Consider the following 12,241-nt stretch of genomic DNA (forward strand, 5'->3'; position numbering starts at 1 on the left):
TTGTTTTCTAGGCAGCAGCGCTATTGTGATGTCATCGGGGGGCATTGTGACAAGCCGCCAGTGTTCCGTCTCTTCATGTTGTGCACAGTTCAAACGGAAAATACATCAACAGGCAGACTACAGAAAAGCTTACTATCAAAGGTTAGAGGGGGGCTTTCTCAGAGGGCTTTTTACAGTTTTTCTATTCCCAATTAGCCGTTTAAGTGTACTTATTGAAAGTAGTAATTCTTTCATAGGCCGCCCTTTCTTAGTATTTGACGTTCCTTATATTGCGGTATGAGGCTTCGCAGTAGGTTGCAAACATTCATCACCCATGACTGTCCCCAATTGAGCTCAGAAGCTCAATGTCTATCATGACCTCTCTTTTAGAATGTCCAAGAGCAAGCAAACTATTCCTCCAGGAGAGGGCGCCAACAGACTACTAAAGAGATCATCATTACTCAAAGAAAACCCCAAAAACCAATGCATGATAGGAATAAACAGGTAACTTTCTTTGGAGTGGAAGCGGAGAGATCGCACCAGATGCCAATTCTAGATGTTATCACACCTGTGGTCACTGCAGCAGCAGGTGAATCCACTTTGTCCAAAAGGGATCTATTCCATTCAATTGCAAATGATCTAGATAAGACAGAGAACTGCAGCACGGGGACATAGCCGAGTTGGTCAGGTTGAGTGGTGATGAGTTTGCTATTTGGATGAATAAAGAAAGTCAAAAGTGTGAAAGATAAAAAACAAAAGGAGGAAGTGTGAAAAGTGAATGGGCCAAATTGAGGTGCATATGAAGACGTATGCTTTCTTCCAATTCATTAAATCGGGCTAATATGAATCAGGTGAATTGAGTTCTGCTTTTGGAAACTGGGTTAAGAAGGGGTGCACCGTTCCTGGAGGTACTGCAATACCAGGTCAATGCGTGGAGTGGACAGAGCAAGCTCTTTTTCCATCTCCCTGTTCTAAAAATCCATTTAATATATGGTCCCCAGATAGGGGACGTATCAGATATTAAACTGATAAGAACAGATACTACACTTGATCTTAGCCAAAAGGCCGAGAAGCGATAACCAGAATTGGTTTGGGCCTCGAGTGGCACCCTGGCCTATGCCGGACACATCTTAGGGAGAGAGAGCGAGAGGGAGACAAACCCACGCCTACACAAGACATTTTGTCACCCAAGCCAACCCTTGAAAAGGCTGCTTTGCAGAGCCAAAACAAGAAGAATGGTGCGTTTTGCAGCCGCCGCCCACTGCAATGAATCTGAATAACTCCTCCTTTAGGGCGCAAGCAACTCCCCTCCCCCTTGCAGTCTTTCCAATTCACGATACAAAAAGACGGACAGGACAGGTTGCCTGACTTTCCGTCACTGCCACCCTTTGCCATCCTTACCCGTAGAAAGCCCTTTCATCATCCCCAAACCCTAATCTTTTCCCTTTCCTTCCCAGCCCCCAAACCCTGCCCTCTGTACCTTTCTCACCACCCGCTTCCCTTCTCCTGTCATCCCCCTACCACCCGGGAAAAAAAGAGATTGCCCCCTCCTTCCACTAGCCCACCCTCCCACCCAAAGAACAACTTCTTCTGCGCAGCTTGTTTTCTAGGCAGCAGCGCTATTGTGATGTCATCGGGGGGCATTGTGACAAGCCGCCAGTGTTCCGTCTCTTCATGTTGTGCACAGTTCAAACGGAAAATACATCAACAGGCAGACTACAGAAAAGCTTACTATCAAAGGTTAGAGGGGGGCTTTCTCAGAGGGCTTTTTACAGTTTTTCTATTCCCAATTAGCCGTTTAAGTGTACTTATTGAAAGTAGTAATTCTTTCATAGGCCGCCCTTTCTTAGTATTTGACGTTCCTTATATTGCGGTATGAGGCTTCGCAGTAGGTTGCAAACATTCATCACCCATGACTGTCCCCAATTGAGCTCAGAAGCTCAATGTCTATCATGACCTCTCTTTTAGAATGTCCAAGAGCAAGCAAACTATTCCTCCAGGAGAGGGCGCCAACAGACTACTAAAGAGATCATCATTACTCAAAGAAAACCCCAAAAACCAATGCATGATAGGAATAAACAGGTAACTTTCTTTGGAGTGGAAGCGGAGAGATCGCACCAGATGCCAATTCTAGATGTTATCACACCTGTGGTCACTGCAGCAGCAGGTGAATCCACTTTGTCCAAAAGGGATCTATTCCATTCAATTGCAAATGATCTAGATAAGACAGAGAACTGCAGCACGGGGACATAGCCGAGTTGGTCAGGTTGAGTGGTGATGAGTTTGCTATTTGGATGAATAAAGAAAGTCAAAAGTGTGAAAGATAAAAAACAAAAGGAGGAAGTGTGAAAAGTGAATGGGCCAAATTGAGGTGCATATGAAGACGTATGCTTTCTTCCAATTCATTAAATCGGGCTAATATGAATCAGGTGAATTGAGTTCTGCTTTTGGAAACTGGGTTAAGAAGGGGTGCACCGTTCCTGGAGGTACTGCAATACCAGGTCAATGCGTGGAGTGGACAGAGCAAGCTCTTTTTCCATCTCCCTGTTCTAAAAATCCATTTAATATATGGTCCCCAGATAGGGGACGTATCAGATATTAAACTGATAAGAACAGATACTACACTTGATCTTAGCCAAAAGGCCGAGAAGCGATAACCAGAATTGGTTTGGGCCTCGAGTGGCACCCTGGCCTATGCCGGACACATCTTAGGGAGAGAGAGCGAGAGGGAGACAAACCCACGCCTACACAAGACATTTTGTCACCCAAGCCAACCCTTGAAAAGGCTGCTTTGCAGAGCCAAAACAAGAAGAATGGTGCGTTTTGCAGCCGCCGCCCACTGCAATGAATCTGAATAACTCCTCCTTTAGGGCGCAAGCAACTCCCCTCCCCCTTGCAGTCTTTCCAATTCACGATACAAAAAGACGGACAGGACAGGTTGCCTGACTTTCCGTCACTGCCACCCTTTGCCATCCTTACCCGTAGAAAGCCCTTTCATCATCCCCAAACCCTAATCTTTTCCCTTTCCTTCCCAGCCCCCAAACCCTGCCCTCTGTACCTTTCTCACCACCCGCTTCCCTTCTCCTGTCATCCCCCTACCACCCGGGAAAAAAAGAGATTGCCCCCTCCTTCCACTAGCCCACCCTCCCACCCAAAGAACAACTTCTTCTGCGCAGCTTGTTTTCTAGGCAGCAGCGCTATTGTGATGTCATCGGGGGGCATTGTGACAAGCCGCCAGTGTTCCGTCTCTTCATGTTGTGCACAGTTCAAACGGAAAATACATCAACAGGCAGACTACAGAAAAGCTTACTATCAAAGGTTAGAGGGGGGCTTTCTCAGAGGGCTTTTTACAGTTTTTCTATTCCCAATTAGCCGTTTAAGTGTACTTATTGAAAGTAGTAATTCTTTCATAGGCCGCCCTTTCTTAGTATTTGACGTTCCTTATATTGCGGTATGAGGCTTCGCAGTAGGTTGCAAACATTCATCACCCATGACTGTCCCCAATTGAGCTCAGAAGCTCAATGTCTATCATGACCTCTCTTTTAGAATGTCCAAGAGCAAGCAAACTATTCCTCCAGGAGAGGGCGCCAACAGACTACTAAAGAGATCATCATTACTCAAAGAAAACCCCAAAAACCAATGCATGATAGGAATAAACAGGTAACTTTCTTTGGAGTGGAAGCGGAGAGATCGCACCAGATGCCAATTCTAGATGTTATCACACCTGTGGTCACTGCAGCAGCAGGTGAATCCACTTTGTCCAAAAGGGATCTATTCCATTCAATTGCAAATGATCTAGATAAGACAGAGAACTGCAGCACGGGGACATAGCCGAGTTGGTCAGGTTGAGTGGTGATGAGTTTGCTATTTGGATGAATAAAGAAAGTCAAAAGTGTGAAAGATAAAAAACAAAAGGAGGAAGTGTGAAAAGTGAATGGGCCAAATTGAGGTGCATATGAAGACGTATGCTTTCTTCCAATTCATTAAATCGGGCTAATATGAATCAGGTGAATTGAGTTCTGCTTTTGGAAACTGGGTTAAGAAGGGGTGCACCGTTCCTGGAGGTACTGCAATACCAGGTCAATGCGTGGAGTGGACAGAGCAAGCTCTTTTTCCATCTCCCTGTTCTAAAAATCCATTTAATATATGGTCCCCAGATAGGGGACGTATCAGATATTAAACTGATAAGAACAGATACTACACTTGATCTTAGCCAAAAGGCCGAGAAGCGATAACCAGAATTGGTTTGGGCCTCGAGTGGCACCCTGGCCTATGCCGGACACATCTTAGGGAGAGAGAGCGAGAGGGAGACAAACCCACGCCTACACAAGACATTTTGTCACCCAAGCCAACCCTTGAAAAGGCTGCTTTGCAGAGCCAAAACAAGAAGAATGGTGCGTTTTGCAGCCGCCGCCCACTGCAATGAATCTGAATAACTCCTCCTTTAGGGCGCAAGCAACTCCCCTCCCCCTTGCAGTCTTTCCAATTCACGATACAAAAAGACGGACAGGACAGGTTGCCTGACTTTCCGTCACTGCCACCCTTTGCCATCCTTACCCGTAGAAAGCCCTTTCATCATCCCCAAACCCTAATCTTTTCCCTTTCCTTCCCAGCCCCCAAACCCTGCCCTCTGTACCTTTCTCACCACCCGCTTCCCTTCTCCTGTCATCCCCCTACCACCCGGGAAAAAAAGAGATTGCCCCCTCCTTCCACTAGCCCACCCTCCCACCCAAAGAACAACTTCTTCTGCGCAGCTTGTTTTCTAGGCAGCAGCGCTATTGTGATGTCATCGGGGGGCATTGTGACAAGCCGCCAGTGTTCCGTCTCTTCATGTTGTGCACAGTTCAAACGGAAAATACATCAACAGGCAGACTACAGAAAAGCTTACTATCAAAGGTTAGAGGGGGGCTTTCTCAGAGGGCTTTTTACAGTTTTTCTATTCCCAATTAGCCGTTTAAGTGTACTTATTGAAAGTAGTAATTCTTTCATAGGCCGCCCTTTCTTAGTATTTGACGTTCCTTATATTGCGGTATGAGGCTTCGCAGTAGGTTGCAAACATTCATCACCCATGACTGTCCCCAATTGAGCTCAGAAGCTCAATGTCTATCATGACCTCTCTTTTAGAATGTCCAAGAGCAAGCAAACTATTCCTCCAGGAGAGGGCGCCAACAGACTACTAAAGAGATCATCATTACTCAAAGAAAACCCCAAAAACCAATGCATGATAGGAATAAACAGGTAACTTTCTTTGGAGTGGAAGCGGAGAGATCGCACCAGATGCCAATTCTAGATGTTATCACACCTGTGGTCACTGCAGCAGCAGGTGAATCCACTTTGTCCAAAAGGGATCTATTCCATTCAATTGCAAATGATCTAGATAAGACAGAGAACTGCAGCACGGGGACATAGCCGAGTTGGTCAGGTTGAGTGGTGATGAGTTTGCTATTTGGATGAATAAAGAAAGTCAAAAGTGTGAAAGATAAAAAACAAAAGGAGGAAGTGTGAAAAGTGAATGGGCCAAATTGAGGTGCATATGAAGACGTATGCTTTCTTCCAATTCATTAAATCGGGCTAATATGAATCAGGTGAATTGAGTTCTGCTTTTGGAAACTGGGTTAAGAAGGGGTGCACCGTTCCTGGAGGTACTGCAATACCAGGTCAATGCGTGGAGTGGACAGAGCAAGCTCTTTTTCCATCTCCCTGTTCTAAAAATCCATTTAATATATGGTCCCCAGATAGGGGACGTATCAGATATTAAACTGATAAGAACAGATACTACACTTGATCTTAGCCAAAAGGCCGAGAAGCGATAACCAGAATTGGTTTGGGCCTCGAGTGGCACCCTGGCCTATGCCGGACACATCTTAGGGAGAGAGAGCGAGAGGGAGACAAACCCACGCCTACACAAGACATTTTGTCACCCAAGCCAACCCTTGAAAAGGCTGCTTTGCAGAGCCAAAACAAGAAGAATGGTGCGTTTTGCAGCCGCCGCCCACTGCAATGAATCTGAATAACTCCTCCTTTAGGGCGCAAGCAACTCCCCTCCCCCTTGCAGTCTTTCCAATTCACGATACAAAAAGACGGACAGGACAGGTTGCCTGACTTTCCGTCACTGCCACCCTTTGCCATCCTTACCCGTAGAAAGCCCTTTCATCATCCCCAAACCCTAATCTTTTCCCTTTCCTTCCCAGCCCCCAAACCCTGCCCTCTGTACCTTTCTCACCACCCGCTTCCCTTCTCCTGTCATCCCCCTACCACCCGGGAAAAAAAGAGATTGCCCCCTCCTTCCACTAGCCCACCCTCCCACCCAAAGAACAACTTCTTCTGCGCAGCTTGTTTTCTAGGCAGCAGCGCTATTGTGATGTCATCGGGGGGCATTGTGACAAGCCGCCAGTGTTCCGTCTCTTCATGTTGTGCACAGTTCAAACGGAAAATACATCAACAGGCAGACTACAGAAAAGCTTACTATCAAAGGTTAGAGGGGGGCTTTCTCAGAGGGCTTTTTACAGTTTTTCTATTCCCAATTAGCCGTTTAAGTGTACTTATTGAAAGTAGTAATTCTTTCATAGGCCGCCCTTTCTTAGTATTTGACGTTCCTTATATTGCGGTATGAGGCTTCGCAGTAGGTTGCAAACATTCATCACCCATGACTGTCCCCAATTGAGCTCAGAAGCTCAATGTCTATCATGACCTCTCTTTTAGAATGTCCAAGAGCAAGCAAACTATTCCTCCAGGAGAGGGCGCCAACAGACTACTAAAGAGATCATCATTACTCAAAGAAAACCCCAAAAACCAATGCATGATAGGAATAAACAGGTAACTTTCTTTGGAGTGGAAGCGGAGAGATCGCACCAGATGCCAATTCTAGATGTTATCACACCTGTGGTCACTGCAGCAGCAGGTGAATCCACTTTGTCCAAAAGGGATCTATTCCATTCAATTGCAAATGATCTAGATAAGACAGAGAACTGCAGCACGGGGACATAGCCGAGTTGGTCAGGTTGAGTGGTGATGAGTTTGCTATTTGGATGAATAAAGAAAGTCAAAAGTGTGAAAGATAAAAAACAAAAGGAGGAAGTGTGAAAAGTGAATGGGCCAAATTGAGGTGCATATGAAGACGTATGCTTTCTTCCAATTCATTAAATCGGGCTAATATGAATCAGGTGAATTGAGTTCTGCTTTTGGAAACTGGGTTAAGAAGGGGTGCACCGTTCCTGGAGGTACTGCAATACCAGGTCAATGCGTGGAGTGGACAGAGCAAGCTCTTTTTCCATCTCCCTGTTCTAAAAATCCATTTAATATATGGTCCCCAGATAGGGGACGTATCAGATATTAAACTGATAAGAACAGATACTACACTTGATCTTAGCCAAAAGGCCGAGAAGCGATAACCAGAATTGGTTTGGGCCTCGAGTGGCACCCTGGCCTATGCCGGACACATCTTAGGGAGAGAGAGCGAGAGGGAGACAAACCCACGCCTACACAAGACATTTTGTCACCCAAGCCAACCCTTGAAAAGGCTGCTTTGCAGAGCCAAAACAAGAAGAATGGTGCGTTTTGCAGCCGCCGCCCACTGCAATGAATCTGAATAACTCCTCCTTTAGGGCGCAAGCAACTCCCCTCCCCCTTGCAGTCTTTCCAATTCACGATACAAAAAGACGGACAGGACAGGTTGCCTGACTTTCCGTCACTGCCACCCTTTGCCATCCTTACCCGTAGAAAGCCCTTTCATCATCCCCAAACCCTAATCTTTTCCCTTTCCTTCCCAGCCCCCAAACCCTGCCCTCTGTACCTTTCTCACCACCCGCTTCCCTTCTCCTGTCATCCCCCTACCACCCGGGAAAAAAAGAGATTGCCCCCTCCTTCCACTAGCCCACCCTCCCACCCAAAGAACAACTTCTTCTGCGCAGCTTGTTTTCTAGGCAGCAGCGCTATTGTGATGTCATCGGGGGGCATTGTGACAAGCCGCCAGTGTTCCGTCTCTTCATGTTGTGCACAGTTCAAACGGAAAATACATCAACAGGCAGACTACAGAAAAGCTTACTATCAAAGGTTAGAGGGGGGCTTTCTCAGAGGGCTTTTTACAGTTTTTCTATTCCCAATTAGCCGTTTAAGTGTACTTATTGAAAGTAGTAATTCTTTCATAGGCCGCCCTTTCTTAGTATTTGACGTTCCTTATATTGCGGTATGAGGCTTCGCAGTAGGTTGCAAACATTCATCACCCATGACTGTCCCCAATTGAGCTCAGAAGCTCAATGTCTATCATGACCTCTCTTTTAGAATGTCCAAGAGCAAGCAAACTATTCCTCCAGGAGAGGGCGCCAACAGACTACTAAAGAGATCATCATTACTCAAAGAAAACCCCAAAAACCAATGCATGATAGGAATAAACAGGTAACTTTCTTTGGAGTGGAAGCGGAGAGATCGCACCAGATGCCAATTCTAGATGTTATCACACCTGTGGTCACTGCAGCAGCAGGTGAATCCACTTTGTCCAAAAGGGATCTATTCCATTCAATTGCAAATGATCTAGATAAGACAGAGAACTGCAGCACGGGGACATAGCCGAGTTGGTCAGGTTGAGTGGTGATGAGTTTGCTATTTGGATGAATAAAGAAAGTCAAAAGTGTGAAAGATAAAAAACAAAAGGAGGAAGTGTGAAAAGTGAATGGGCCAAATTGAGGTGCATATGAAGACGTATGCTTTCTTCCAATTCATTAAATCGGGCTAATATGAATCAGGTGAATTGAGTTCTGCTTTTGGAAACTGGGTTAAGAAGGGGTGCACCGTTCCTGGAGGTACTGCAATACCAGGTCAATGCGTGGAGTGGACAGAGCAAGCTCTTTTTCCATCTCCCTGTTCTAAAAATCCATTTAATATATGGTCCCCAGATAGGGGACGTATCAGATATTAAACTGATAAGAACAGATACTACACTTGATCTTAGCCAAAAGGCCGAGAAGCGATAACCAGAATTGGTTTGGGCCTCGAGTGGCACCCTGGCCTATGCCGGACACATCTTAGGGAGAGAGAGCGAGAGGGAGACAAACCCACGCCTACACAAGACATTTTGTCACCCAAGCCAACCCTTGAAAAGGCTGCTTTGCAGAGCCAAAACAAGAAGAATGGTGCGTTTTGCAGCCGCCGCCCACTGCAATGAATCTGAATAACTCCTCCTTTAGGGCGCAAGCAACTCCCCTCCCCCTTGCAGTCTTTCCAATTCACGATACAAAAAGACGGACAGGACAGGTTGCCTGACTTTCCGTCACTGCCACCCTTTGCCATCCTTACCCGTAGAAAGCCCTTTCATCATCCCCAAACCCTAATCTTTTCCCTTTCCTTCCCAGCCCCCAAACCCTGCCCTCTGTACCTTTCTCACCACCCGCTTCCCTTCTCCTGTCATCCCCCTACCACCCGGGAAAAAAAGAGATTGCCCCCTCCTTCCACTAGCCCACCCTCCCACCCAAAGAACAACTTCTTCTGCGCAGCTTGTTTTCTAGGCAGCAGCGCTATTGTGATGTCATCGGGGGGCATTGTGACAAGCCGCCAGTGTTCCGTCTCTTCATGTTGTGCACAGTTCAAACGGAAAATACATCAACAGGCAGACTACAGAAAAGCTTACTATCAAAGGTTAGAGGGGGGCTTTCTCAGAGGGCTTTTTACAGTTTTTCTATTCCCAATTAGCCGTTTAAGTGTACTTATTGAAAGTAGTAATTCTTTCATAGGCCGCCCTTTCTTAGTATTTGACGTTCCTTATATTGCGGTATGAGGCTTCGCAGTAGGTTGCAAACATTCATCACCCATGACTGTCCCCAATTGAGCTCAGAAGCTCAATGTCTATCATGACCTCTCTTTTAGAATGTCCAAGAGCAAGCAAACTATTCCTCCAGGAGAGGGCGCCAACAGACTACTAAAGAGATCATCATTACTCAAAGAAAACCCCAAAAACCAATGCATGATAGGAATAAACAGGTAACTTTCTTTGGAGTGGAAGCGGAGAGATCGCACCAGATGCCAATTCTAGATGTTATCACACCTGTGGTCACTGCAGCAGCAGGTGAATCCACTTTGTCCAAAAGGGATCTATTCCATTCAATTGCAAATGATCTAGATAAGACAGAGAACTGCAGCACGGGGACATAGCCGAGTTGGTCAGGTTGAGTGGTGATGAGTTTGCTATTTGGATGAATAAAGAAAGTCAAAAGTGTGAAAGATAAAAAACAAAAGGAGGAAGTGTGAAAAGTGAATGGGCCAAATTGAGGTGCATATGAAGACGTATGCTTTCTTCCAATTCATTAAATCGGGCTAATATGAATCAGGTGAATTGAGTTCTGCTTTTGGAAACTGGGTTAAGAAGGGGTGCACCGTTCCTGGAGGTACTGCAATACCAGGTCAATGCGTGGAGTGGACAGAGCAAGCTCTTTTTCCATCTCCCTGTTCTAAAAATCCATTTAATATATGGTCCCCAGATAGGGGACGTATCAGATATTAAACTGATAAGAACAGATACTACACTTGATCTTAGCCAAAAGGCCGAGAAGCGATAACCAGAATTGGTTTGGGCCTCGAGTGGCACCCTGGCCTATGCCGGACACATCTTAGGGAGAGAGAGCGAGAGGGAGACAAACCCACGCCTACACAAGACATTTTGTCACCCAAGCCAACCCTTGAAAAGGCTGCTTTGCAGAGCCAAAACAAGAAGAATGGTGCGTTTTGCAGCCGCCGCCCACTGCAATGAATCTGAATAACTCCTCCTTTAGGGCGCAAGCAACTCCCCTCCCCCTTGCAGTCTTTCCAATTCACGATACAAAAAGACGGACAGGACAGGTTGCCTGACTTTCCGTCACTGCCACCCTTTGCCATCCTTACCCGTAGAAAGCCCTTTCATCATCCCCAAACCCTAATCTTTTCCCTTTCCTTCCCAGCCCCCAAACCCTGCCCTCTGTACCTTTCTCACCACCCGCTTCCCTTCTCCTGTCATCCCCCTACCACCCGGGAAAAAAAGAGATTGCCCCCTCCTTCCACTAGCCCACCCTCCCACCCAAAGAACAACTTCTTCTGCGCAGCTTGTTTTCTAGGCAGCAGCGCTATTGTGATGTCATCGGGGGGCATTGTGACAAGCCGCCAGTGTTCCGTCTCTTCATGTTGTGCACAGTTCAAACGGAAAATACATCAACAGGCAGACTACAGAAAAGCTTACTATCAAAGGTTAGAGGGGGGCTTTCTCAGAGGGCTTTTTACAGTTTTTCTATTCCCAATTAGCCGTTTAAGTGTACTTATTGAAAGTAGTAATTCTTTCATAGGCCGCCCTTTCTTAGTATTTGACGTTCCTTATATTGCGGTATGAGGCTTCGCAGTAGGTTGCAAACATTCATCACCCATGACTGTCCCCAATTGAGCTCAGAAGCTCAATGTCTATCATGACCTCTCTTTTAGAATGTCCAAGAGCAAGCAAACTATTCCTCCAGGAGAGGGCGCCAACAGACTACTAAAGAGATCATCATTACTCAAAGAAAACCCCAAAAACCAATGCATGATAGGAATAAACAGGTAACTTTCTTTGGAGTGGAAGCGGAGAGATCGCACCAGATGCCAATTCTAGATGTTATCACACCTGTGGTCACTGCAGCAGCAGGTGAATCCACTTTGTCCAAAAGGGATCTATTCCATTCAATTGCAAATGATCTAGATAAGACAGAGAACTGCAGCACGGGGACATAGCCGAGTTGGTCAGGTTGAGTGGTGATGAGTTTGCTATTTGGATGAATAAAGAAAGTCAAAAGTGTGAAAGATAAAAAACAAAAGGAGGAAGTGTGAAAAGTGAATGGGCCAAATTGAGGTGCATATGAAGACGTATGCTTTCTTCCAATTCATTAAATCGGGCTAATATGAATCAGGTGAATTGAGTTCTGCTTTTGGAAACTGGGTTAAGAAGGGGTGCACCGTTCCTGGAGGTACTGCAATACCAGGTCAATGCGTGGAGTGGACAGAGCAAGCTCTTTTTCCATCTCCCTGTTCTAAAAATCCATTTAATATATGGTCCCCAGATAGGGGACGTATCAGATATTAAACTGATAAGAACAGATTTTGATTTAATGAAGCTTTCCAAAGCACCGCAAAAATGCATGACCGAAGTCACACCAAAAACAGTGCAAAGGCTAGGATTCGTGTGGACCCCTCCGTGAGAAGAGGATCCCCAAAAATCAACCCCGTCCCTCCGAGCCAGAAGGCCACAGCGAGGGTCAGGGATCTTCGGTGCTCC

At 46.1% G+C, this 12,241-nt stretch overlaps 8 non-coding genes across 8 annotated transcripts; all 8 read right to left on the reverse strand.

The window, feature by feature from the left end:
* Nucleotides 1-865: 865 nt before the first annotated feature.
* On the reverse strand, nucleotides 866-1,056 carry LOC142277538 (U2 spliceosomal RNA). Its single transcript, XR_012740685.1, has one exon. It is a non-coding gene; the product is annotated as a U2 spliceosomal RNA (small nuclear RNA).
* A 1,387-nt stretch (nucleotides 1,057-2,443) lies between these two features.
* LOC142277550 (U2 spliceosomal RNA) lies at nucleotides 2,444-2,634 on the reverse strand. The gene has a single exon (XR_012740696.1). It is a non-coding gene; the product is annotated as a U2 spliceosomal RNA (small nuclear RNA).
* A 1,387-nt stretch (nucleotides 2,635-4,021) lies between these two features.
* Nucleotides 4,022-4,212, reverse strand: LOC142277562 (U2 spliceosomal RNA). The gene has a single exon (XR_012740707.1). It is a non-coding gene; the product is annotated as a U2 spliceosomal RNA (small nuclear RNA).
* A 1,387-nt stretch (nucleotides 4,213-5,599) lies between these two features.
* Nucleotides 5,600-5,790, reverse strand: LOC142277568 (U2 spliceosomal RNA). Its single transcript, XR_012740711.1, has one exon. It is a non-coding gene; the product is annotated as a U2 spliceosomal RNA (small nuclear RNA).
* A 1,387-nt stretch (nucleotides 5,791-7,177) lies between these two features.
* LOC142277569 (U2 spliceosomal RNA) lies at nucleotides 7,178-7,368 on the reverse strand. Its single transcript, XR_012740712.1, has one exon. It is a non-coding gene; the product is annotated as a U2 spliceosomal RNA (small nuclear RNA).
* A 1,387-nt stretch (nucleotides 7,369-8,755) lies between these two features.
* LOC142277539 (U2 spliceosomal RNA) lies at nucleotides 8,756-8,946 on the reverse strand. Its single transcript, XR_012740686.1, has one exon. It is a non-coding gene; the product is annotated as a U2 spliceosomal RNA (small nuclear RNA).
* Nucleotides 8,947-10,333: 1,387 nt separating this feature from the next.
* Nucleotides 10,334-10,524, reverse strand: LOC142277540 (U2 spliceosomal RNA). The gene has a single exon (XR_012740687.1). It is a non-coding gene; the product is annotated as a U2 spliceosomal RNA (small nuclear RNA).
* Nucleotides 10,525-11,911: 1,387 nt separating this feature from the next.
* On the reverse strand, nucleotides 11,912-12,106 carry LOC142277565 (U2 spliceosomal RNA). The gene has a single exon (XR_012740710.1). It is a non-coding gene; the product is annotated as a U2 spliceosomal RNA (small nuclear RNA).
* Between the last annotated feature and the right edge of the window lie 135 nt (nucleotides 12,107-12,241).

The sequence above is a fragment of the Anomaloglossus baeobatrachus genome, unplaced genomic scaffold (genome assembly GCF_048569485.1).
Source record: "Anomaloglossus baeobatrachus isolate aAnoBae1 unplaced genomic scaffold, aAnoBae1.hap1 Scaffold_4100, whole genome shotgun sequence".
Lineage (NCBI taxonomy): Eukaryota > Metazoa > Chordata > Amphibia > Anura > Aromobatidae > Anomaloglossus > Anomaloglossus baeobatrachus.